This window comes from Sciurus vulgaris (assembly GCF_902686455.1).
Source record: "Sciurus vulgaris genome assembly, chromosome: 5".
Classification (NCBI taxonomy): Eukaryota; Metazoa; Chordata; class Mammalia; order Rodentia; family Sciuridae; genus Sciurus; species Sciurus vulgaris.
In genome coordinates, this window is record NC_136465.1 from 26,717,562 (window position 1) to 26,742,860 (window position 25,299).

General features: G+C 34.5%; 1 protein-coding gene and 1 pseudogene across 2 annotated transcripts in view; both read left to right on the plus strand.

Annotated features, from left to right (window-relative positions):
* GALNTL6 (polypeptide N-acetylgalactosaminyltransferase like 6) overlaps nucleotides 1–25,299 on the plus strand; it is a 1,118,676-nt gene that overhangs the window by 532,946 nt on the left and 560,431 nt on the right. The gene's annotated exons all lie outside the window — the stretch shown is intronic.
* The window catches only part of LOC306662166 (angiopoietin-2-like), a 75,321-nt pseudogene that overhangs the window by 4,949 nt on the left and 45,073 nt on the right, over nucleotides 1–25,299 (plus strand). Inside the window, exon 3 of the transcript XR_013766648.1 lies at nucleotides 18,251–20,369. The product of XR_013766648.1 is annotated as an angiopoietin-2-like (transcript). The remainder of the gene's footprint in view (nucleotides 1–18,250; nucleotides 20,370–25,299) is intronic.

Consider the following 25,299-nt stretch of genomic DNA (forward strand, 5'->3'; position numbering starts at 1 on the left):
TGAATTTTAAGTTGCTATTCCTTCAACAAATCTCCAAACATTTTGACTCTTTGCCAGTTAAAAGAAATTATAACAAAGTAGCCATGTAGAGTTTAAATGTACTTTAATTGATATGATCAATTGTTTGCATTAATAAGATTACATTTTGAGGTGGAATAAGGAAGGATTATACATTTTTAAAGAAGTAAAATGTCAGAAACGTATTTGAGTAGATAAATTGTAAAAAAGAAATGCATACACATGCTAACTAGATAATTTAAATATAACGTGTATAGAAATTATGTTTTTATGTACAAGCTTGAATTACACTCATTTTCCCTTTCATTCTGGGAACTAATGGCTTCAGTTCATTAACAACACAGAAAATATTTTCTAAGAGAAACAAAAAGAAAATGAATAAAACAATCAGATAGTTATTCTACTGTTCTTCAAGTCCTAACTGTAAAATTTTCTTTTTACTTCTTATTAAATTTATAGCAGAAACTTTAGGAAGTTTTATAGATGAAGAAACCAAGCCACAAGTAGGAAAAGTTTAGTTGTGCAAGCTTTTTACAACTAATTGCTTGTACAGCAGAACTCATAATATTTATTTTCTGACTGACAGTCCTCTACTCTTAGTTAACTTAGCTTAGTCTGTCATATATTGTGGCCTCTATCCAATTGCACATTTTAAATTATTGCTACAGTAAGTAACAATAGGTTCAAAACTTTATATCAAAGAAATAATATATCTTTATTCCTGTTCTTCAAATTTATGGTTTTTTCATATTTTCAAGAGTTTATGAGAGCCAGATATTAAATAGCTTTTATGCCTGTACATGTGCATTACCAAAGATCCAGTTTATCCTGGCCTCTAGCTCCTCTAATCAGTTTTAGAAATCATCTGATATTTATCGTTAACTCTTTTTATAAATCATTTTAAGTGGGTTAATTTGATTTTAATTTATATGTTTAAACTTTTATCATTACATGTCAATTACAGCAAAATGTATGGAGTTTTCAAGCTATTTTAGGGTCATCTGAAGTGCACATAACTTAATTCTGCAGCTATGGGCACTTTTCTATTCACAATCATAGTTTATCATTGCATTATATCCATGCTTCTAATCAGTCTTTTAATTTTCATGATTTTCTTTACTTATCATAATATCCAATATGAACTTTACAAAATCAAGAGTATGAGCAGGAAAGCCAAGCGGATGACAACAAACCAATGATTAATGCTTTGGGCAATGTAGAGGAAAAAAAATATTTATCTGAAAATCAGCAATGAAGTAAGCTGAAGTAAGTGATAAAAAATTCATGAGGATGCAAAATTATTCAGGCATGTGACAGACTCTATGGCAACAATGCCACAAACTTATATTAATGTCTTCTATGTGCAAATGTAGCATTTCTTTCATGGACATTACTGTCACTTCATATATCAATGCTTCACTGTTTTGATTTGTTTAGAATCTATTTGAATAACTCCTAGTAAAATATTGAACTTTATATTGGGGAAAATAATCAATCATTGTATAATGAATTCACTTTTGGATTATGTCTATACAACAAAATATACAATGGATATTTGCTTTATTGGGTGATTCAAGCACAAGGTGCATTGGTTTTGTGGGTTGAATGATTGCATTTGACTTTATTGGAGTCTAAAGAAACCATATCCATCATTAAAACATGTACTGCATTTTGTTCTAAGCAGAATTAACCTCATTAAAGAGAAAATGGAATTGACCCTTTTGCTAATTTCATACGAAAGCTCTACCACTCTATAATCTACAAGCACAGGTACCCTAAAATGTGAATGTTTTTCCTTTTAAGATTACTGTGTAAAATATGGACTCAATTCTTCACTCTAGGAGCAATGATTTTCTAATATGTTATTTTGCTAAACATTTTTGAAAGGAATTCTGAACTGTGGAAAATATATAGAAAGCTAAGTTAGGAAATTTGACCAGTTGATACCAATATGTAAGTTGTAACTAGTTTTTTTCTTGTTTTTGTCATAGCATTTGGGGATTCTGGTAAAATAGCACCCTGAGAATGTTTCTTGGTATTCCTTATTTTTATTGTGCTTGAAAGCCTATCATAAACTATTATTTGTGTGAGGGCTATCATTTTGTTCTCTATGAATTTTCTATCTAAAATAGAAAAGGTACATTTAATCTGTTATTTCTGTTCCTATCTCTCTACCTATACAGTATAACTCATGGCAAAATATGGAATTGTAAAGAATGTAAACAACCTGTTAGGAATTTGTAGGCATCCCAACCAAAATTAGCTTATAACAAAACAAGGTTAAAAAAATATATATGTGTGTGTGTGCAAGTGGACCAATTTCATGATAAATTTATATACATTTTACAGATACAAAATGTGTAAAAATGATTATGTATTTGAAATAAAAGTACTTCTGTTATACCTTCTCTCTACTTTTCATCTCATTTTTTTTCTGGTCGTACCCCACATAACTTCATCTGAAACCATAAACTATTTGAGGACATTACTAATTACTTGTTGAACTAAATTGATGATATCAGAAGGAGTAAAGATGATGAGTATTTTCAATCCCAAAATATTTTCTTAATTAAATAAAATACCATTTTATTTCCTGGTAAAAAATCCTGATATTTCTATTTGAGAAGAAAATAGTATTTCAAACTAACAGTTGTCACTTAAGTCTTAAAATATGTGATTATCACCTAAAATTACCATTCAGTTCTTTTAAAAAAATTATGTCTTTCAGTTGAAGAATAAACTAGCATACAAAGTAGCCAACTGAAGATTCATATCCCAATTGAAAAATACCAAATAAATAGTTGTTAAAGATGTTACAAATACTCACAATAGTCAATAGTTACTCAAAGTTTAGTAATAGATTATATAGAGTCCCTATTGTCAATAACTTAAAATAATTAGAAATAGCTATTAGACTGAATAATCAAATGTCTTCCATTTCAAAAATGCAACCATGCTACTTAACATCAAGCAGTAGTTTGATTTTATATGTTATTTACCTCAGTCCTATTTTGTGCTACTTTACTTATGTGTTGGTATTTGATATTAGTCTATGAATTTATAATTGCAAGACAAGGAATTCTGAATTTTTATAGCTTGAATTTATTGACTATCAAAATTGAAGACTTCTCAAATTATATGATACTAATGAGAAAATTTTAGAGAAGAAAATTTACAATAAACTGCAAAATAGAAAATTTTATTTGATGGTATTGAGGGTATGTTCCATCTTTCCATATACACTTTATGATGTTGGAATTTAACAGTTAGAAAAATTATTAATAACTTTTTAGATATAAATAAATCAGTTAATATATTTATATTTGTATGTTTTTTTATGGTAGCTAAACCTACAGTCATCATCATCATTTATCAGTTAACTCAAGATGTCAATGTTTTGATCTTCTAATCAATATGTTAACTGAAAAGAAGGCAGCTCACATTTATTGGGCATCTATTATGTGCTAAGTGCTGTACTAGATGCTTTTTTTATGGACTATGTTAATTAAGTCACATATCTATCTTATAACACAGGTAGAAACTAAGACCTAGAGCGATTGGTATGTTGCTATAAACTACAAAGCTCATAAATGTAAGAAGATAAAAATTTCCCTATTTTTATGCTTTTACATATTAGACTGAAATGTTCTAGAATAATCAGAAGAATAAATATTTATATAGTAGAAACAAAGTATCACAGTAACAAAATATAAATAAAAATTTTCTTTATTTGCTTTTTATTACATGAGATAGTTATATCTTAATTTTTATTTAATGTTAAAGGGAACTTATATAATATCATGAAGCTTATATTATTACTTAAGTTCTGTAAATCAATGTTAAATACATACCCATTGTTTGTACAACCAATGCCCAGAACTCTATTAAATAATTTTTTAAATTTAACACCTGAATAGAAATAAATTTAGAAAATAAAACGAGCATGTAATCTTGTTTATTGCTACTTAAGATAGCTCTTAAAATATTATTGGTCTCTATGCAGCAAGTGAGACAATAACACTCTATATTTCAGGAACATTTAGCTTGTGACACTGGTGTCTCTTAGGAAATGTGACTTACTAATTAGCTAGAGTCTGGATGAGTCATGACATCTCTTATTTGCAGTTATTCAGCAAACTAATGTCTTAGTAAGAAGGTATTCTGAATGTGACTTAACTAGTTTGGGCCCAAAAAGGTCTCAAAAAAGCTACCCAAAGCCATAACATAAAAAGACATCTGATTTTTGAATTTACTGTGATATGCATGGAAGCTCAAACACCATCAGTTAATTGTATTGGTTTTTTTTATTGGCTCTTTTATCTCTCACTTTATTTTCTGGGTTGCTTTATGATGTTGTGACACATTGATTTTTTTCTCTTACTCTTCATACCAACAAAGTCTATAAGAAATAAAATATCTTAATTGTTACATAACAGCACAGCAAGCATCACAATTGTTATGAATCTAAATAAATGAAAGAGTGGCTTTTCATTTGGGGCAAAGGAAGATACATTTGAAGGGATCCTAAGGTATGAAAGGTCACAGATTGTGGCAGAGTTATTCCAGATGAAATGAACTATGCCATCCTTAAAGGAAAACCTGATTTGACTTTTTTCTTTTGCTTAATTTTAATTGTTCATCTTTAATATGCGAATCTGAATATGTTTAGTCAGCAAACATGAGTGTGTATCTGCTGATGAAGTAGTTGCATTAGGAACGAAGGGCTTTCAATGTAGTATGAAATTGGTGAAGATTTATATAAGCACTATGGGGTGAGTTCTTATTATAGAAAATGATACATGATGACTAAAGGGAAAAATGAGATTAAATCAATTGGTATTGGTGATATCACAAACCACTAATGCAGTTTGAGTAGTTTGTAAATATCAGAGGAGGCTGGTAATGCAATTACTGTATCAGGATGCAGTTGTCATCTGTTTGACGGCCTTAGACATAAGCTCCAAATGAGTTGTGTATTGGTTTATTTGATAATGATAATTGTGATTAAAGGTCCCACCTGAAGGTTTTCTGTGAAATTGTCTTTCACCTGTTCTGTGAAAGAGCAGAACTTTGAAAAATGAGGATGGCATAGGCTAAAAACATTGCTAGTGCTTTCTAACCCTTTTCACTTCGTTGCATATGTTGGGTTTGGAGGTGGAAATGTACAGCACACTGGAATATACAGGGGAGACTGTGCAGTTTTATGCTCCAGTGCCCTCAGAGCTAAAGGACAAAATCTTGGCTCACCATCAGCATGCCTGGGAAACACCTGAAGATTAATTGAAAAGCCCTCCAATGCATACAACATTGACTTATTTCTTTGACATATGCTTATTGAATGCCTATTATATGTCAGCTGCTTTCTGAATTCTGTGACTATAGTAGTGAAAAAAGTCAAATATTCCTGTCTTCATAGAGTTTATATTTTGAAGGCGAGATAGAGTGTTACCAAGTTAAAAGACTATAGCATGCTACGTGGTGACATTCTTAAGAAGAAGAAAAATTAAAATAAGGAATGGTGAACTTTGAATATATTTAGGTGTATATATTAAATATATTTTAGGTCAGGGAAGGCCTCACACAAAAATAAGTTTTAATGAATGGTTTTATAAAAGAAGATTGTGTATGTAAATTCTATGTACTATTGTTTATAAAATATGTATATATTAGTAAAAATCACGAACATAGTTATGTGTTCTGGGGCAAAAGAACAGTGTAAATATGGAGGTGTTTTTTTTTTTTTTTTTTCCCTTGTAACTTAGAAAATTCTCTTTTTACTTCCTTTCAGGGAGAGGATAGACAAAATTGTGTAGAAAAGTCATGAGCCTAAGGATCTAGTTGGAGGTCCCTGTCTCATCTGTGAAATTCAATCTGTTAGCACCTGGGTAATTCCAATCAAGAACTAAAGGCGAAGTGAGCCAACAAATTTCCCAAATAATTACTGTGACCAGAGAAGAAGAGAGAGAAGTAGATTGATTTCTGTACCAAGTCTGCATAGAAAAGTAATAAAGAAAACAGCAAAGTATACCTCTGACCATGAGCCCTACAATAGTAAAATCTGATTGGCCACCCAGGATTATACCTTGGATCTCTGTAAGTGAAATATGGAGAGACAAGACCAACTTTTGCATGGTATTCTTTAAGTTGATCATGACAAGGCTAAATATAATTGTTACCTCAAATTATTACTCACAGCAGGAGCAGTTGGGGATCAGGATTAGCATCAACAGAAATTATCCACTTTGAACATAAAGAATGCTACTTCCTAAATGCTTCTGCAAATTTGCCACAGTGTGAGTGAATCTGATGAGCCATGGCTCTCAGAAGCCAGGTCAGTGTTACCATGAAGCCTAATCAATCACTGAAATGAGGAGTATATATAATGGCCCTTTCTGGAAAGATGTTGCAGTCTAGAGAGGACTGGTGAGCACAACCCTTTCAAAATTACCTTTCAGTGGTATATCAGATGTCCACTTCCAAACTCATAATTCTTTGAGTAACAGTGAGGAAGAGTCTCTTATCTCAACATTTGATTATAGCTTCCATGCTATGGGGCAAAAATTGGAAGGATAAACTCCTGCTGCATACCAGGGAGCCCCAGATTTGACTGGATGAAACAAGAAAAAGGAGAGGTAGGAACAGAAGACTTGAACCTACTAAAATCTGAAAGTATTATTTATAAGCCAAATTGTTTAAAAAATACTCAAGAAATAAATACTTAATAAGTGTTAGCTGAATCTTCAATATTTTGCCATTATGGTTGAACTTCATAAATTGCCTTCATATCACATTTTAAGCTTCTTTAAAATTAAACTTTGGGACATCAATTTGACTAGCAATAAAGTAAGAAAAAATGTGACAAAACATTACAAATTTTAAATTAGTTTATGATAACAGAGTAAATGAAGTACTTTGTTCCAAGATAATTTTAGGCACCTTTTTTTTTTTTTTTTTTACATTTGCTACTGTATTTATTATAGTAGTCTGGGTATTTAATATCCATGAGATACCCAACCTCTAAAATTATCCTCAATAATTTCTGCCTCCTGGAATTCAAATTCCTGTGTAGTGTCTACTGTCCTGAATCAGGATTGGTGTATGTGTCAGTCAGCTTTGTATCACTGTAACCAGAATAGTTGAAAAGAACAATTTAGAGGAGGAGAAGTTTATTTTGAGCTCATGGTTTTAGATATTCAGTCCATAGTCTGTCTACTCCCTTGCTCTGGGACTGAGGTGAGGCAGATAATCATGGTAGAAAGGCAAGGCAAAAAAAAAACTTCCCAGCTCATAGCAGCCAGGGAGCAGCAAGGAGGAAGGAAAGTCAAGGAAACAAGGCAAACCCCCAGCGACCCACCTCCTACAGCCTTGCTCCACCTGCCTATAGTTACCACCTAACTAGTCTACTGAAATTATTCATCCAGCAAATGGAATTTTCCACTGATTGCAGGGATTGGGCTACAGTTCTAATAATCTAATCATTTCCCTTCTAAACATTCCTGCAATAGCACAGAAGGTTTGGGATCCATCTCATATACAAACCATAATAGTGTGTGAGGGTCCAATAGTGTACAGCAGAAGTAATAATGTATAACTTTGAAGTTGAAACTGCAAATACTGTGGCTCACTCCTTGGGTGCCTGTACATTCATTTTCTCTGTGTTTCTAAGTCTGTCTGTCTGTCTTCCTCTCTCATCACTTACTCTGGGGGATCCCATGGTATAAGCATGCTATATAAAGGCTCTCTTGGTAAGAGACTGAGATCTCCAGTACACACTCATGGTGTGTGACCCTAGAAGTCAACACGTCTACCTCCAGAAGAGGCCACTGATTATTGTGTCCTTAGATGACACTGAAGTTCTAACCTCCTGAGAGATTCTGAGCCCAACTACCCAGCTAAGCCACTCCAAGATTACTAAATTGTCAGATAATATATTTGTTGTTTGGAGCCACTAAATTTTGGGACAATTTTTTATACAGCAATAAATAACTAATTCAGTTAGTTACCATTAAAAAAAAAAAAAAAACAAGCCAGGTATGGTGGCAAATACCTGTAATCCACAATGTAATTTCAGCATCTGGACAAAGGATCACAAGTTCAAGGTCAACCTCAGCAACTTGGTGAGACCCACGGCTACTTAGATCCTGTACCATTTTTTTTTTTTTTTTTTTTAAATAGAAAGAGCCAGGGATGGAGCTCAATGGTAAAGTGCCTCCAGGCTAAATCCTCACAAAAAGAAAGAAACACAAATTTCCTTTCTTTGTAGATTGACATGTTAAAAATATCCCTCACTCCTGCAGTGTTCATTGCCTACATATTCCAAGTAGGGCAGATCTCCTGCATAACTGTGGTTTAAGTGACAACTCTGCTCTACGATTCAGGTTATTGCTATCTTGTGACTCCATTGTCGTGTGGCTGTAAATTCACTTTATTTCTCAATGCAAAACCAGCAGAAGAAAGAGAGTGCAGAGAGAGAATGAGAAAATGTATGTTGGTGGGCCAGTCTTGGAAACAGCATGCATCTCTTCTGCCACAATCCATTAAACTCAGTTACAGGATCCAAATGAATTGCAGATTAACAACAGGCTTGGTGAACATATACCATTATCTCTGTTGTCCCTACTTCTAATGAATTGTGACAAAGTTAGTAACTACCAAGACAGTGTCTGAGTAATGAGAGATATCCAACAGAAATTCTGCAGGGCTGTACCACATGGGCCGTGCCGTTCATTTTAAGAAATTGTCTTCTAATTAAGAAATATCTTCAAATGAGACGTTTTTGCTTTTAAGAAGTTAAAGTAAATTAAATACGAGCAATAGCAGAAATGTGTGATTTTTATATTAAGAAATGGTAATCTGAAGACAACCATACATGACATGGAAAGTTAAATGATGCCATTTGAAAGCATCACTGAATATCACTTAATTATAAAAGGAAATGCAAATATAAGCTCTGAAATGTAGTCCATTATAAAGAAGTCATCCTAATAATTCTGAATATGATGCTTTCAAAATTACTATAAAATATATAACTTTAGAAAATGATGTTATGGTAAAATCTAAGACTGAGCTTATAGAATTACAGATTCTCACAGACTCTTGGTTAAGGAAATTTACAGTAGTTTCTTGGAGCATAGTTTTAAAATATTTTAGTAGCTAAACTTTGTTTTTCCAAGTGAAATCATATATGGGGTACAATGTAAAAAATAATACATATATAGGTAATAGATAGGGCACATGATTATGTCACACAGTGTAAATCTTCAGTATTAGGCAAATAAGAAAAGATGAAAACCTTCATTGCTTGTACAACCCCTAAATGAACTATCCCATATCTTTATGATTCTCAGAGGCATAATTTAGAAAGTATATAGGTTAAGATTGTACTTGACATCAAGTAACAGAAAATCCTACCTCATAGTCTTAAACGTATTTTTGTTAATATAGCAAAATAAGATGATAAGTGATTATCTCATGTAAAGCTGACATCTCTAGATTCATCTGGCTTTTCCCTAATGCTTACTGCTTCAAAGTCACAAAATGACTATCACAGCTCTAGAAACAGAGCCACATTCTCAGCAGGAAGTTGGAGAAGAAAGCAGCAGTGCCTGTCATTTCAAATCTTTCATCAGGAAAGAACACATTTTTCACAAGTTCCTTCATCCCCAGCCTCAGCTGACTTCCACTTAATTCTCATTAACCAAAACTGAATCACATAACTGTTCAGAGCTGAGACAGGCTGGCAAAGCAAAGAACAGGGGAATCCTGATTGACTTCAACAGGGTTCATCACTAGGGACTGGGGACTTGCCATCGAAAATGAGCATGAATTTTTGTTCCTCTAAACAAAAGGAAAAAAATACTGGATAGGCGATTAATATTTACCACAGTAGATGCTCCATAACATATGTAGCTGTACTTTGATTACAGCATCTTGATTTTGAAACTGCATTTACATTCTAGCAACTTAATATTGTAACATTTCCCTGGAGGCATTCTAACTTAACAGAAAAATTGGGTCTAGTAATGTATAATACTTGAAAGCAATTGTTTATAAGCATATGTCATGATAACAAATATTCCCCTGTAGGTTTTCAAAATAAATGAAAAGAGATGCAGATGGATCTGCTTTAGAGCCAAGTATTTCCACATGGCAACATGAACTGAGATTAGGCATAGAAATTAGAGCTTTTACGATGACCAAAAATGCATGTGCTAGTAACTCTACTTGACATTAAAGGGTGTAATTTATCTTCTTTGTAATAGTTTTTCTTGCTATCTGTGAAACTGGAATAACATCCTATCCTTACAGAGATTATACAGATTACTTGGAAAGGAAAAGCACTCTGTTTCCTAAGTGCTCAATAAATTACATGTATTAAGTTGCTATTGATTTGTTTGACACATCAGACAAATTTCATTGGTATATTTGTAAGATACCCTTTCCATTTATCTTTATTTTCTGATCTTTCCCTGAGTTGCTAGCAGTATAAAATAGGTCTTATTTTCATCTCCTATATAAAAGTCAGACTGTCTCTACATGAATTTCCTGAGGTGTGAAGGACCTTTATAAAGCTGCTTATTTAGATGTTGAATCACAGAAAAATTCTGTTTCTTCTACAAATAAGAGTTAATTTGTAGGGTATTTTAAAATGTTTACTCTTTCTTATTCCACCTTTTCTTAATATTTATCAAAATTACTATATTTCTCTCTGATCACAATATAAGATACTGATACAAAAGATGATTTCATACTAGTAGTTATAATCAGCCTTCATTATTTATTAGAACTTTGACCCTTAGTAAGTCATTTCAAATCCTTGGACCTCAAATTTCTCATCTAAAAAAATAGGGTGATGCAATACCTACCTAATTTCTGTACAGGATTTCCATAACTTAAAACATGGAATTATATTTTCCAAACAGCTCATATGTCCAGTTTGTATGTGTGCAAAGTTTGGTATAATTACAAGAAAATTTAAAATTAAAAATCAAGTTTATTCAAGATGATAAAAATTTTAACTAGGAAAGCAAATATTCACTGCAGATTTTTCTCTTGATATAGAATTGAAAACAATTTGATTTGTGTTTTCTATTATATTTCATGCACAAGTTGATCTATAGGTTTATTAAATGTAGGCAGCGTGCTGAACTTTTTGGAAAATGTGATAGCTTTATAAGAAAACTAGAGAGCTGCAGAAAATTGAATCACACAACTAAAAACAAGAACATAACATACAATTTGCATAATTCCTATGGAATTAATTTAGACACCAGGTTCATATCTGACTTAGGCATACCTACACTGAGATTCATCTTTTTAGTCCATCAAAAGAGATTGGCATACTGCACAAAGGAAGCATAGACTAGAATGACACTTCTCCCCCTGAATTATATTCTAAGACAGAACACAGGGTCTGAATAATGAAGCAAGAATTCAGGAGAGACTGGCAGAGAAAATGTTGTCTATAACATTACGTTCTTTGAAGTCTTCACTCCTTAAAAACTTTTATTGGCACTCAGCCCCGTGACCCCACCCAATCTGTTAGTAAACTAGAAACTAGGAAAACCCAAAGAGTATTTGGTAAGCATTTCTACTTTTTCCACAGTCTGCCCTTTTATATAATAAATATTCATTTACTTCTGTTACTTCACATTTATTGGAACATTCTCAATATCTCCCCCAAAATATCCTAAGAAGCATCCAGGCATCACACATAGTTCAAAGTTGAAGATATTTGTGTAGTGTACTATAGACTGGCCAGTTGATCTAGATATGGTTCCTCTTGGTATGAAGTTATAAAACTGAGAAAAGATGAATTATCTTACCCACTGAAGTACATACATACATACACACGCGCACACACACACACACACACACACACTCAGCAATCAGATAACTGAATAAGTACAGACATTACTAAACCTTCATTCATTAAAACCTTTTAAAATCCATAACTTTCTCAATTTTGTAGGATTACAAATTTCTGATGTCTCTATTCTCCTTTATTGAGGCTTGTTGACTCTCAAGATTTTTCTAACCAAACATCAGTAGCAATCTTAATTCACTACTAATTTTTGGCCTTTAGCATTTTCCCCAACAAATGTGTGTTCTGTCATTAAACTTAATAAAGTCAATACTTGAGCCAAATATTTTGCTGTTGGTATATATGGCTCACCAATGTTCCAGAATCCCAAAGCAATTTGTTTACAGCCTAGGGCCCAACTACTAAGACAGTCCAACATTGTCTAGGAATTTCATTAGAGTACTGCTTTATTTCTCAATCAATTTCAGTACTAATTATGCAATTAGCACCCAAATCTTAGAAGCCAGTGGTATATCATGCTAGAAATACATTTCCTTTTTATGTCATATGTCCAAGAAAGACACATGAGCATTTCTACTCTACATAATCACTCAGGGATTCCACACCACACAATCAGAGCTCCATTCTGATGGAGGCTTCACCATCTTTTAATGCCATGTGATGTCTGGATTTGGTGCTCATGGCTCATTACCTAGAAGAGGTTAAATGACTCAAACCTAATCCAAAGGTACCCTGTCTGTTACACATTATACATATGTACAACATGTATTTAATATGAAAATGTTATATTGTACCCCATGATCACATAAAATTATTGAGTCAATTAGAAAAAAAGGAAGAGAAGAAATGAAACCTTCATATAATATTTTGTGGGTAACTTTTTCTTTGTTTCATTTACTTAAATCACTGTTTGAATGAAGGTCTGGAAATGTACAGGAATCTGATGCTGTAAAAACCTTGATGATTTTTTTCAAAGATTTTAAATGAAGTAAATATTTAGGCTATAGTCTCAAATAACATAACTTTAGGAATAATTTAAGAAATGACCTCAATTAATATAGGTCCTCCTAACACCTATGGATTCAATGAATTTAAAATTATATAAAGACAGATTTCTGAATTGTCAAGGCGTAACAATCTTCACAAAATGATTCAACTGCAATGTAACTTTTCAAAGATTTCTAGTTTACATCTAGATATTAATGTGTCTGTGTCATATTCAATATAAAATAAAAATAATGCAGTAAAATATTCTATTGATTGGGTATTTTAAAAGTGATAAATTAACATAATGACAATTTTTAATTTTCACTGATCAAAGAACACATATTTGGGGCTGGGGATGTAGCTCAGTGGTACAGTGCTTGCCTAGCATGTGTGAGGCCCTGGGTTCAATTCCCAGGAATACAAAAATTACATACTTATAAATTAAATAAAAAGTCTTTCCATTTTCCATAATAACTAAAATCAAGGACAGTAATATGTTGTGCACAGTTCCATTTTATTCTTAGTGACAAATTTTTGTAGGTATAAATGAAGAGAATTTTAAGTCACATTGGCTTTAAATATAAAAAAAGTACACACAAGGTTTAACTTTGAATGAACATATTTCCATCTAATGAATCTTTTGATTAAGGTAATAAACCTTTAAGATTAGAGATCATTATAGGAATGCTAATATGGTCTAGAGAGCAGCTGATGCCATCTAAGACATGAAACATTTAATTTAGAAATGAGTCTCCTTTCACATTTAATTTTTCTTTCTCATTCTCTTATTTTACCCAAATTGAAGACTTCTGTTAAATCTGGTTAATTGTTTTACAAAAACTCATAGGCTTCTGCTTTATCTTTCCCAGTAAAAGTGTTCAGTTCATGGTTTATAAGCTTATAATTGTGCAGCTACTGATTGTATTTTCATAAATAGCAATAGCCCCAGGTAATCAATCATTAGGAAAACATGGTGTGAATCTTACTTTTAACATAATTGGCTTTTTATGTGAAGTACAGAACAAAATGAAAAATCTGGGAAATATTGCCTGAAAACCTGGTTATTTCTGACTGTGCCTGATTCTCCTTCAGTCACTTTTTGTGTGTGTGTGTGTGTGTGAACCAGTCTTGTTTCATAATGAAGAAATTATTATTTATTATTTTTTCTAATGTAGCAGCTCTTATTGTTTGTTTCAAAGACCCACTTAACTATCAAATGAAAGCCATCTGTGGTATTCATTCTCCTAGGGAAAACATTATGCACAAATTCATGGATAAGATTTCAGTTTGTTGCTGGATTCCCTGGTTCAAAATCTTTTTCACTCAGAAATAAATTTTGATCCAGTCTATTTATACTTAAAATAGATGATACTTCTTCTTGTCTCTTCCTTCTTTATCTGGATTCCTGATCCCTGTCCTTCAGACAACCACCTTGTATTATATGGTGTCTCTAAAAAAACGTAACTATGATCAGGATCTTCCAAACTGAGGGAAGGATTTGGGAATGAGTGTCACTGGCTCTTTGCAGTACCAAATCCACGGATATTTGTCACCGCCCACAGCAACAATTTGCCCGGATCTTTATGAGTGGCGGACTGGAAACTGTGCTACTTCTATTTCTGAGTTGCTTCCTTCCTTGTTTGCTTGTTTATAGAGGATAAGGAAATGAGGCTTACTTGCTTTGAGAGGAGAGAGAGAGGCTTTGCTTAAGAGAGAGAGACTACACTTTCAGAGATCCAGATCTTCTTAGTTCTGCTGCTTCTTAAAGGTGCGTCCTGCATCCTGTGAACTAAGGGTGCGTCTACCTAAGGTGCTTTAGTGATGTGTCCCGTACTGCAATCTGCCTGTCTGTGATCTGCAACCTAAAGGTGTGTTCTCAGTTCTTTGCTCTGCAATCTGCCTTCTGCTGCTGCCCTATTCGCTGCTTCTCTTTCTGCTTGTCGCTTTTCTCTGCTTGCTGCTTCTTCTTCTTCTTTCTGCTAGTGGCTTCTGGAGGCTTCTTTCTGCTAGCTGTTGCTTTTTTCCTTCTACCTAGTGCCCGCTTATATTCCCTCCAGGAGGCGGAGGGTGGGGCCACGCCAGTTGAGATCAGGGGAGGAGCCAGCTGCCCAATCATGAGCAGGCACAAGCAGAAGCACTCAGGGACACCTGCCCACTCATACCTCTGATGTGATCAAAACAACTTCTGGCTGGCTGCCAGGCGCCATCTTGGCAAGTCCACATGGCATAGCCCCCAACAAATGAGCAACTTAAAATTTCTTAGGAAAGATAGGATAGAGAGCAAGGTTAAGAGTCATCAAAAACAGGCCACTTTAAATGTTTATAGTAAAACAAAACAGTGAAATGCCCTGTAAATGTCATCTTACCCATTTTATGTGGATGATTACTGACTGTATGTACTTTTACTCTTCCAAGATATCATCTAAGAATGATCATATACGGATAATGATTGCATGACAATGTTGTGTATAAAGGAGAAAATATGGAAAGCATATATTGTTGGAAATAGAATATTCTAGATATTAGACTACACAGTACATACTTGGGCACCATCAGAGACATTTGAGTTCAAGTCACACAATTCAACCATGCTCTTTTGACTTGTTGCAGTGCAGTCTGAGGCTTCATGTAAGAAATTACTGAAGTCTGTTTCGTTTTTAGTTCCACTGCTGGTGTCATTTTATAATGCTTCTATGAATTTCAGATGCAGTCAGCAGTTCCATTTCATTGAGCATCCTTAATCCCTCTCTCCCCCAAGTTTTACATATGTTATTATTGTCTTAATCTCTTTATCAGCTAGAAGCAAACAGACGGTAGTAGTTACAACCTCATTACAAAGTTTTCCCTATGCTGAACTGGAGTAATGATGAATGTCATTTATTACTTGTTAATATTTAAAATAAAAAGAGGAAACCTTTCCTGTTTTCAAGTTATTTCTAAGGATACCTGCATTATATCAAGCTTAGTTTGTGATAGTTTATGTTGTTAACATTCAATAAGTGTCCCTTGTCTTCCTGTCTCATTGTGGAGAGAATATACTTTTATTCTCACACATATGCTGAGATTAGCCATGTGATTGGCTTTGGCTGATAGGATTATAGGATGGGCATAACAAAAGCAGAGACTTTACATGTTCTGGTGTTATTTGGTTTGGCTTCTGTACCTTGGTTATTTGTAATGACAACCATTGATCCCCAGGTAGTCCCTGCCCCTTTGGTCTATATCCCAAATACTCACATACAGAGATCAGAACTCAGTCTTGGAGCAAAGCCAAAGCAACACAACCTGAGGCAGAGGGAATGGTGAAATACAGCTTAGATCATCTACCTGCAGACTTATGAGGAGGAGAATAAATGCTTGTTGGCCTAAGTCACTGCACATTGGTGTGTTTAGTTATGCAGTATTATTGTGGCAAAAGAAATGGATATAATATCTAATATTATGATTATTGAATGTTTCCATGATGTTCTGATACTTGGATTGAAGAAATAAATCTATGTGGCAAAGAAGGAAGAATAAAACTACATTAGGATGTACATAACAATGATTTCCAATTCCTAGCAGCATTGTTGGGAATCAGAACATTTTGATTTCATGTGTTTTTTTTTTTTTTTCTCATAATAGCATATTATCTGATGGTTGAAAAGTCATTAAAACAAAAAAATAACAATTTTCTATAAGATTTTCATTAAGCATCTTATACAAATGCTGTTTCTATTGCATTTGCTATTTGATTTGATTCTATACCATTTGTGTAGTTTTTACTATGAAATCAGTTAATCGTCCTTTTCTGCCTTGAGAATTTTATTGTTGGTAGCATATGAACAGTGAGGTAGTATGTGTACATTTGCATGTATACACTGTATGTGCATGTTTGTGTCACATAATAATCTTGTGGCTAGTGATGTTTTGCAAAGACAGATGAATTTCAGGAACAAGAAGGATATATTTCAAGAAAATAACCTAATATTTTATAATATCCCACTCACTAAGGACCCAGCTTTGAAATCAAGGAGCCCTGAACCCCGGTCCTGGCCATGGCTCTTTCTGTCTGCCTAATTTGGTAATAATGCTAGTTAACTCATGTATTTGTTGTAAGGCTGAGGTGTGACCATGTATGTGAGGCCATGAGAACAGAGGCTAGCACACAGGAACTGCTCAATTAAATATGATTAATTTAGTTAAAATTTATTGGATATTTGAGACTTTTTCTTTTAAAAACAACACCTATCTTGCATTGTGTTTGCAACAATTAATATGTTTAGTATTTGGGATGCAGACTTTTCATTGTAAGGTAAAGTTTCACAAATTTAAGTTGTATTACACAGAATTTTTTGAAATAATTCTTAAATTAAGACACTTGAAGTCAACAAAGAAGAGCTGGTAGAGTTAACTAAAATTGAGCCCAGAATCATCATGCACACCTGTAATCCCAGCGAATCAGAGGCTGAGGCAGGAGGATCACAAGTTTGAGGCCATCCTCAGCAACTTAGCAAGACCCTGTATCAGAATTAAAAATAAAGGGAATGGGGATGTAACTTAGTGGTAAAGCACCCCTGGACTCACTCTCCATTATGAAAGAAAGAAAGAAAGAAAGAAAGAAAGAAAGAAAGAAAGAAAGAAAGAAAGAAAGAAAGAAAGAAAGAAAGAAAGGAAGGAAGGAAGGAAGGAAGGAAGGAAGGAAGGAAGGAAGGAAGGAAGGAAGGAAGGAAGGAAGGAAGGAAGGAAAGGAGAGAGAGAGGAGGAAAGAAAGAAAGGAAAGGAGAGAGAGAGAGGAGGAAAGAGGGGGGAATAAAGGAAAGAAGGAAGGAAGGAAAGAAGGAAGGAAGGAAGGAAGGAAGGAAGGAAGGAAGGAAGGAAGGAAGGAAGGAAGGAAGGAAGGAAAGGTGAAAGAAGAAAAAAATGAACTAAAATTCCATTTAGAAATGAGTATGGTATACATTTTAATAGACATCATTACCCCACACACTACATAGGATATGGAGTGAATTTTACATCTATCTGGCTCCATCTCATACTTAAAGTCTTAACAGTGAGTCCAGACTAGACCAACTATATACTTCAAACTGAGACATCTGTCACTTGATTCAAGGTTTATTTGTTCTTTTTTTTTTTTTTTTTTTTTATGGCAGGCTTTTACATTCTCTAACTTTTGTTTGTGTCAGCTCATGCAGAAAAGTTCAAGAATATCTTTACAAAAACATTTATGGTGTGATTCTATTTGATTTCACATGTTTGTAAGAATAAAACAGTGGCTCTTCTTTCAAGAGGTTTATAATTGATTGCTGCTCCAGCTACGAGGATGGAAAGGGGCGAGCCCCCAGCTGGCGGTGTGGAGCGGGATCAGAGCCCTCCCGGGCCCACACGACCGCTGCTCGGATGGCGCTGTCAGTCTCTCCCTGCTGATGACCATGGGGCCAGGTGCTAAACCAGACAACAAGGTTTGAACTTCAGCTTCTTCCCTTTCTACAAACAAATTGGAGAAAAAGATTTTGGACCAGACCAGTGAAATAAACAAACTGCAGGACAAGAACAGCTTCCTAGAGAAGAAAGTGTTGGACATGGAGGACAACAAGCACACGCTGCAGCTGAGGTCCATGCGGGAGGAGAAGGACCAGCTACGGGTTCTGGTATCCAAGCAGAGCTCTGTTACCCAGGAGCTGGAGAAGCAGCTGGTCACTGCCAGCGTGAACAACTCGGCGCTCCAAAAGCAGCAGCGTGACCTGATGGAGATGGTGCACAACCTGCTGACCATGGTGTCAGCGTCCAGCCCTAAGAAGTCTATTGTTGCTAAAGAAAAATAAAATATTTTCAGAGACTGTGCTGAAGTATTCAGATCGGGACTGACCACCCCTGGCGTCTACACACTGACATTTCCCAACTCTACAGAAGAGAGAAAGGCCTACTGCGACGTGGAGACAAGTGGCGGCGGGTGGACCATCATTCAGCGCTGCGAGGATGGCAGCGACGACTTCCAGAGGTCTTGGAAAGAGTACAGAGTGGGCTTCGGCGGCGACCCTTCAGGGAGCACTGGCTGGGGAAGGAGCTGTCTCACGGCTGACCAACCAGCAGCACTATGTGCTCAGAATACATCTGCGCCACTGGGAGTGGGGCAGGCGACCTTGCTGTACTTCTACCTCTCCAGCCAGGAGCTGCACTACAGCTCACTTGAAAGGACTTTCAGGCACAGGCGGCAAAATAAGCAGCATCAGCCAGCCAGGAAATGACTTTAGCACAAAGGATGCAGACAACGACAAATGTATCTGCATTGCTCACAGATGCTAATAGGAGGCTGGTGGTTTGATGCGTGTGGCCCTTCAAATCTGAACGGAATGTACTATCCACAGAAGCAGAACACAAATAAATTCAATGGTATTAAGTGGTACTACTGGAAGGGGTCAGGCTACTAGCTTAAGGCCACCACCATGATGATTCGACCGGTGGATTTCTAAATGCCTGTGCATACCCCATACTGCACTGGACTCTTCCAACAGCTCTGAAAGGCACAGCTGCACTCTGTTCCTTGCCTGAGACAGCTCCGGGTGCCAACGGACCCAAGCCCCAGATGACAGCCTCAACATCATCACTGAAACCCGCACCATGAACGAGCCAAAGCAAAACCCAAACTAGCAAGGACCTGGCAACGTGGTCTGGTGGAACACCTATGCGAAGATGAATTCTAGGTTGAGAGACTGACGATTTACAGACTCTGCTGTCACAACCAAGAATGTCATATTCAAGTTTATCACTAAATAACTGGAAAACAGAACACTGTGCTATATAGTAGAGATAGTCTTGGAACTGATCCTCTAAGCACTGTTTATGTGTGTAAATATCCCCTGTCCTGAATTCTGCATCATTATCACAATTGCAAAGAAGACAATCTAAGCCGTAAAAACACACCATATATGCAGGGATTTTCTCCTAAGTGTTTATTAACATTTTAATATTTGGAAAAGCAGCTCATTTTTACTCCTCTTAGATACTTTGAATTTCATTGCAAAAATAGCGCATTTACTTATCTGTTGACAGCTTAGTTTTAAGTTAATGCTCAAATACATATTTCAAATTTATATGATGAAAGTGTCCAGGATCTCTGAAATTACTAATAGAAGTTGTGTGCCATTTTAGTTTCTATGAAGATTGTACTATTTTTTTTCCTGCCTGACTGTAAAATATGAAGGGATTTTAGTAATTAAATAGAATTTATTAGGTGAGATAACTTTTATAATAATATTTATAATTTTGTAATTTGGTTACCAAGTACCTGTGCCTCATTACAAGGAAAAGTTTGATTTTCAATGAAGAAAATTATGCACTTTACTATCTTCTCAGACTTTAGGATCCTACTTCTCAGTATTCTTAATATAGACACATATTTTCTCTTCTAGTAAGCTCTATATTAGAAAGTGGAGTCCAATTCAATTTGTGGTTGAGAAAAACATTCCATTTAAGACATTTATGAAGTTATAGACTCACCTCTGAATTTATTTAAGGAAAAAATAATTTGCATTAGTGTTCATCAGCAAACTGAAAAAAAGTATTCTAGAATGCAAAAATAAAATCTGATGTTCATGGAAAAAAAAAGAAAAAAGAAGTTTATAATTTAGTGTGAAATACAGTGATGTGAATTTTAGTCTATACTTGAGTAAAGCATATACTCTAGACATAGTACCATTCATTATATGCTTATATATGGAAATCTCTACTTATCTACAACACTTTTCAGAAGTGAGCTGTTTTAATGGATAATAGGGTGGGATTCATCATGTTCTCTCTACTGAGTTTTTACTGCTAGACTCTTTGCGATGAGTGAGGTGTTATCCTGGAAACGTGAATAATTGTGATAATGAGGGTCATTTTAGGATATGTTGACATGGAGATTTACTTTCCACCTAGGATCAGAATAATGGAGAATAGTCCATAATGCAGGATTATAGTACACCCTCTGCAACTCCATGATAAGAAATGTAGTGAGAGTCTAGTGATCACCTTGCAGTACAATGTATTTATTGCACAGGCACTCATGACACTATGAGCAGCAGGAAGCGAAAGGATGATGTGCCTTTTAACATATTTATTCTACATGGAAGTACATACACAGGGAGAAATATGTTGCAAGGCAGCTTTGGAAGAGGTTGTCACATTCCTGGTGACATTCCCAATGAGCCTCAACATGACAGGTGAGGCTGCATGTCTCATGTAGAAGACCCAAAATGGCTCAGATTAGAAGGAGGAAAATGGCAAATTTTGCAAGCTCAAGTTTATGAAATGTTTTTGAAATGGGAAGAAATAGCTGATGTTAGTATGTTAGTGTGTGATATAGAAAATGCACAAGCCAGTTATGCAATGTAAATATTTTGCATGAAAGTGTGATTAGAACATAATTATTTCTTAGTGTACACTACTCAGGCAAGTCATAATAAGGTTTTGTTGGATTTCAAAATGGCAGGTTATCTCTATTGGTGAAAAGGATAACTCTAACACAGTGAAACGTTGAGTAATTTACTTATCCCCTCCACATTTGTCTCATCATTTGCAAAAGGAAAATAATGACACTTCTTACCACATAAACATTTATGAATATTAAATGAAATAATCTAGATAATTAATATGAAGTGGAATAGTTCTTGGCACATAAGTATTCAAAAACTGATAGCTAAAAACACTAAAAATTGTTTTGTATAGCAGGTTCTTGATCAAATAAATATAATGTTGTTATTTGTGGAAATATTGAATAAAAAATGTTAATGCTTAAGAGTAAAAAATAAGGGAGATAGAATAAAAGGATAAGAAATATAAACTGATATTTATAAATTTATAATTTACAGAAGTAAATAATAACATTCATAATCCTAAATATTTTAAATAAATGTTTGAAATAAATTCTTTTAAAGATTATACATTAGTATATAATCAATATACTTTAAGGTTACTCTTTATAAGAAATATTCTTTTAATAATTATTGAGGATGTTTTCAGTGGTCTTCTATGAGGGTTTATTAATAAAATTTTGTTGAAATAATAATAAGGAACACATTTTTGTTCCTGACATTTAATCTCTGAACAAGAGCAGAGAACTTTGTCTCCTTTGGTTCCTGAAGATTTGCTTTTAGATGTGCCTAAAATAATTATCAGGTTTATAGATCTGTTCCTCCTTGTGATTTAAAAGCATAGATAATAGAGGGAAGAACAATTTTTGAGTCTTTCCTAGCTGTGGAAAAGCATGCTTTCAATCTAATTCAAAACATTACATAATCTCAAATGCCCTCCTTCCATTGCTGTCCAATTTATTCATTATTGTGTTCCCGCTTTTTGCATTTTTGTGTAAATACTTTACAATTCTTTAGCATTTCTAAGATAGCTTTCCTCTGCAACAATAATAAACTCATAGCATGATGATTTATATCCTAACCAGCAGTGGCCTTATTTCTTTGCTACCTTTTGCAGCAAAGTTTATCAAAATGCTGTTTTTATTCTCTGTCTCAGATTTTTCTTCTTGCACTCTCTTTTGAACATATTCAAAGAAGTCCTTTGCCCTCACTGTACTTTCATCTGCTTTTGCCATGGACATCAATGACCTCATTTTGCTAAAGCCTATGATAATTCTTAGTATCCAATTTACTTTACTTAGCTGCAACATTTGAATAATAGGTTTTCTTCATTTGGTACAAAAATGCTGCATCTTTCTGATTTTCTTCTTCTTAGTTTCCTTTCCCATTTCCTTCTACTCTCTCTGAGTGCCCCAAGACTTTGTTCTTGGTCATCCTATCTTCTCTAACTACACTCATACCCTTGGTGATCTTATCCAGTCCGCTGACTCTAAATGTCATCTAGATGACAAATACTCTAAAATTTTTATATCAAGTTCAAACCTTCTCCCGAAAAACCATATATTCAATAAACCACTTGTGATCTCCACTTATATCTCTGAGGGACAATTCAAACTCAACATGTCCAAAGATGGATTACTGAACTTCATCCCCAGACCTATTTCCCACAGCTTTTCCCATCTTGATTTATGGCAACTTCATCATCCAGTTAGCCATGAGGAAACTTTGAACTCATCTTCCCTTTATCACATATTTCCTAACTCACTTTCAGGAAATCAATTTGTTTCTAACTTCAAAACCCATAATCCAATCACTTTTCACTACTTCAAGTATTTCCACTATAGTCTGAGCAATCATTATTCCCTAAACTGGATTATGCAATAGCATAATGCCCTTACATGATTTGCCTCCTCACATTAATTCCCTCCTTTTATCTATTATAACTCTTCATCTCTAACATGGGTCCCTTCTTGATCCTTGAACCTGCCAGGCACATTCCTGATTGACAGAACTGGCTGTTCCAGGTGCATACCTGTAATCCCAGCAACTAGGGAGACTGAGGCAGGAGGATACCGAGTTCAAAGCCAGTCTCAGCAACTTACTGAGGCCCCAAGAAACTCAGGGAGACCCTGTCTCTAAATAAAATATTTTAAAAGGCTATGAAATGAGGCTGAATGGTTAAGCGCCCCTGGTTCAAGCCCTGGTACAAAATTAAAAAAAAAAAAAAAAAAAAAAAAAAAAACCCTGGCTGTTCCATCTGTTTAAAAAACCTCTTCTCCCATATATAATGACAAAAAAATTTCCCCACCTCCCCAAAAATCTACCTTTACCATACTGAAATCTACGTCTTAAACTACTCCATCTTCCTCCATTTATTTTTTTAGTAGCGTTTACCTCTGCCCTATATATCAGGTATTTACTCACCTATTTTGCTCCCCTGATTCTCCTCTGCTAAAATATAAGCTCTATACGGGTAGTCGGCTTCATTTTATCCACTCATGCTTAGAACAGTAAATGGTTCTTAGTAACCACTCAAAGAATAGTTAAATAGGGACAGTTAGATTTAAGGTAAGTTATTGTCTGTTCTATTTATAGAAAGAAAAGTAAAACTAAAATAAGCCTTGGAAACAAGTTACTTTACACACCTTCTTTTTTGTTTTTATTTTTAATTGACCGATAATAATCATGTATATTGATGGTGTAGAATCTGATATTTTGATATATGTATTTAATATGTAATGATCAAATCAGGGTAAGTAGCATTCTCATCAACTCAAATATTTAACATTTCTTTGTGTTGAGAGCAGTCAACATATTTTCTTCCAGCTATTTTGAGATATATATGTTATTGTCAACTATTTTCACCCTACTGTGCTATAGAATACCAGAACTCATTCCTCCTTTCCATTTGTACTTTTGTACCCAATAACCAACCACTTTCTGTCCCTCTTGTACCCATTCTTCTGCATGCCTGCTAAGTAAGAATGAACATTACAGATTTTCTCAACTTTTTTTTGAGGTATAACTAATATATCTAAAACAAGACACATGTAGTATATACAAGAAAAATTTAGAGGTGGGTACATGCACATGTCCAAATTCATCAAATTGAGTACTCATAACTTTTTAATTCAGCACTAAAGCTGCACACCACATATTAAGAACATTCAACTATGTATTGAATTTCAATTGTGCAATTATTTTGAGCATTTTTATGCTTAATTAGATTTTCTTTCATAGTATCAGCTTTTGATATATGAATTGGTTGCTAAAATTTTATAATTTATTGGTTCTTCATTTTCTACACTTCCATGTTTCATCTATATAATATTCTGCATATGGTCAAACTGCAGTGTGTTAATATATATGTGAATTTGTTTTTCTCTCAAACTGTAATCATTAGAGGAAATGTTTTAGAAAGTGTGAGCTAACTATTATGGCAAATAAATTCAAATTATAAAAATGACTTAATTATAACAAGAAGTTTATTTTCCACACACATAACTAGTGCATTCCTATTCCAAGTCACTGGGCATAAAGATGGGAGATTGATTCTTCTATTATTCATAGACCAGGATGGGTGAGACTCTTGACATCTTCATAACTCCAAAATTGCCCTGACATTGATACCCAATTGACCAGAAAAGGAATAACAATATGAGGGTGCATTTGTTGGAGAGTTTTATGACCCAGGATTGGAAGTGACACAGAATTTTAGCATATACTCCATTGGCTAGAAACCAATCTCATTGACACATCCAAATGCAAGAAAGGCTGGGAAATATGCCCAAAGTCTATGTTTGGAAAGAAGAGATGAGAAAATATATTTGTTTTTTAGTGACTAGCAAGTTCAGTCACAGGAAGATATATAAGCTTGTGATCCCATCACAGCCATATGTAGCAATTATTTTAAGCATCAGGAAAGGAGCGATGATAGGAGAGGAAAGGAGGAAGGAAGGAAGCAATGAAAAACCTATATTTATGTGTCAGATAAATATTGCTCAAAAATAATGGAAAAAAGATCATGAAATCTAAAGCATAATATTAAACTTTCACATCATGATCTGACAATGAACAGGGGCACAGCATATTATACAGGGGATATTTACTTAAAGTCCCAGAATGAATTGGGACAAG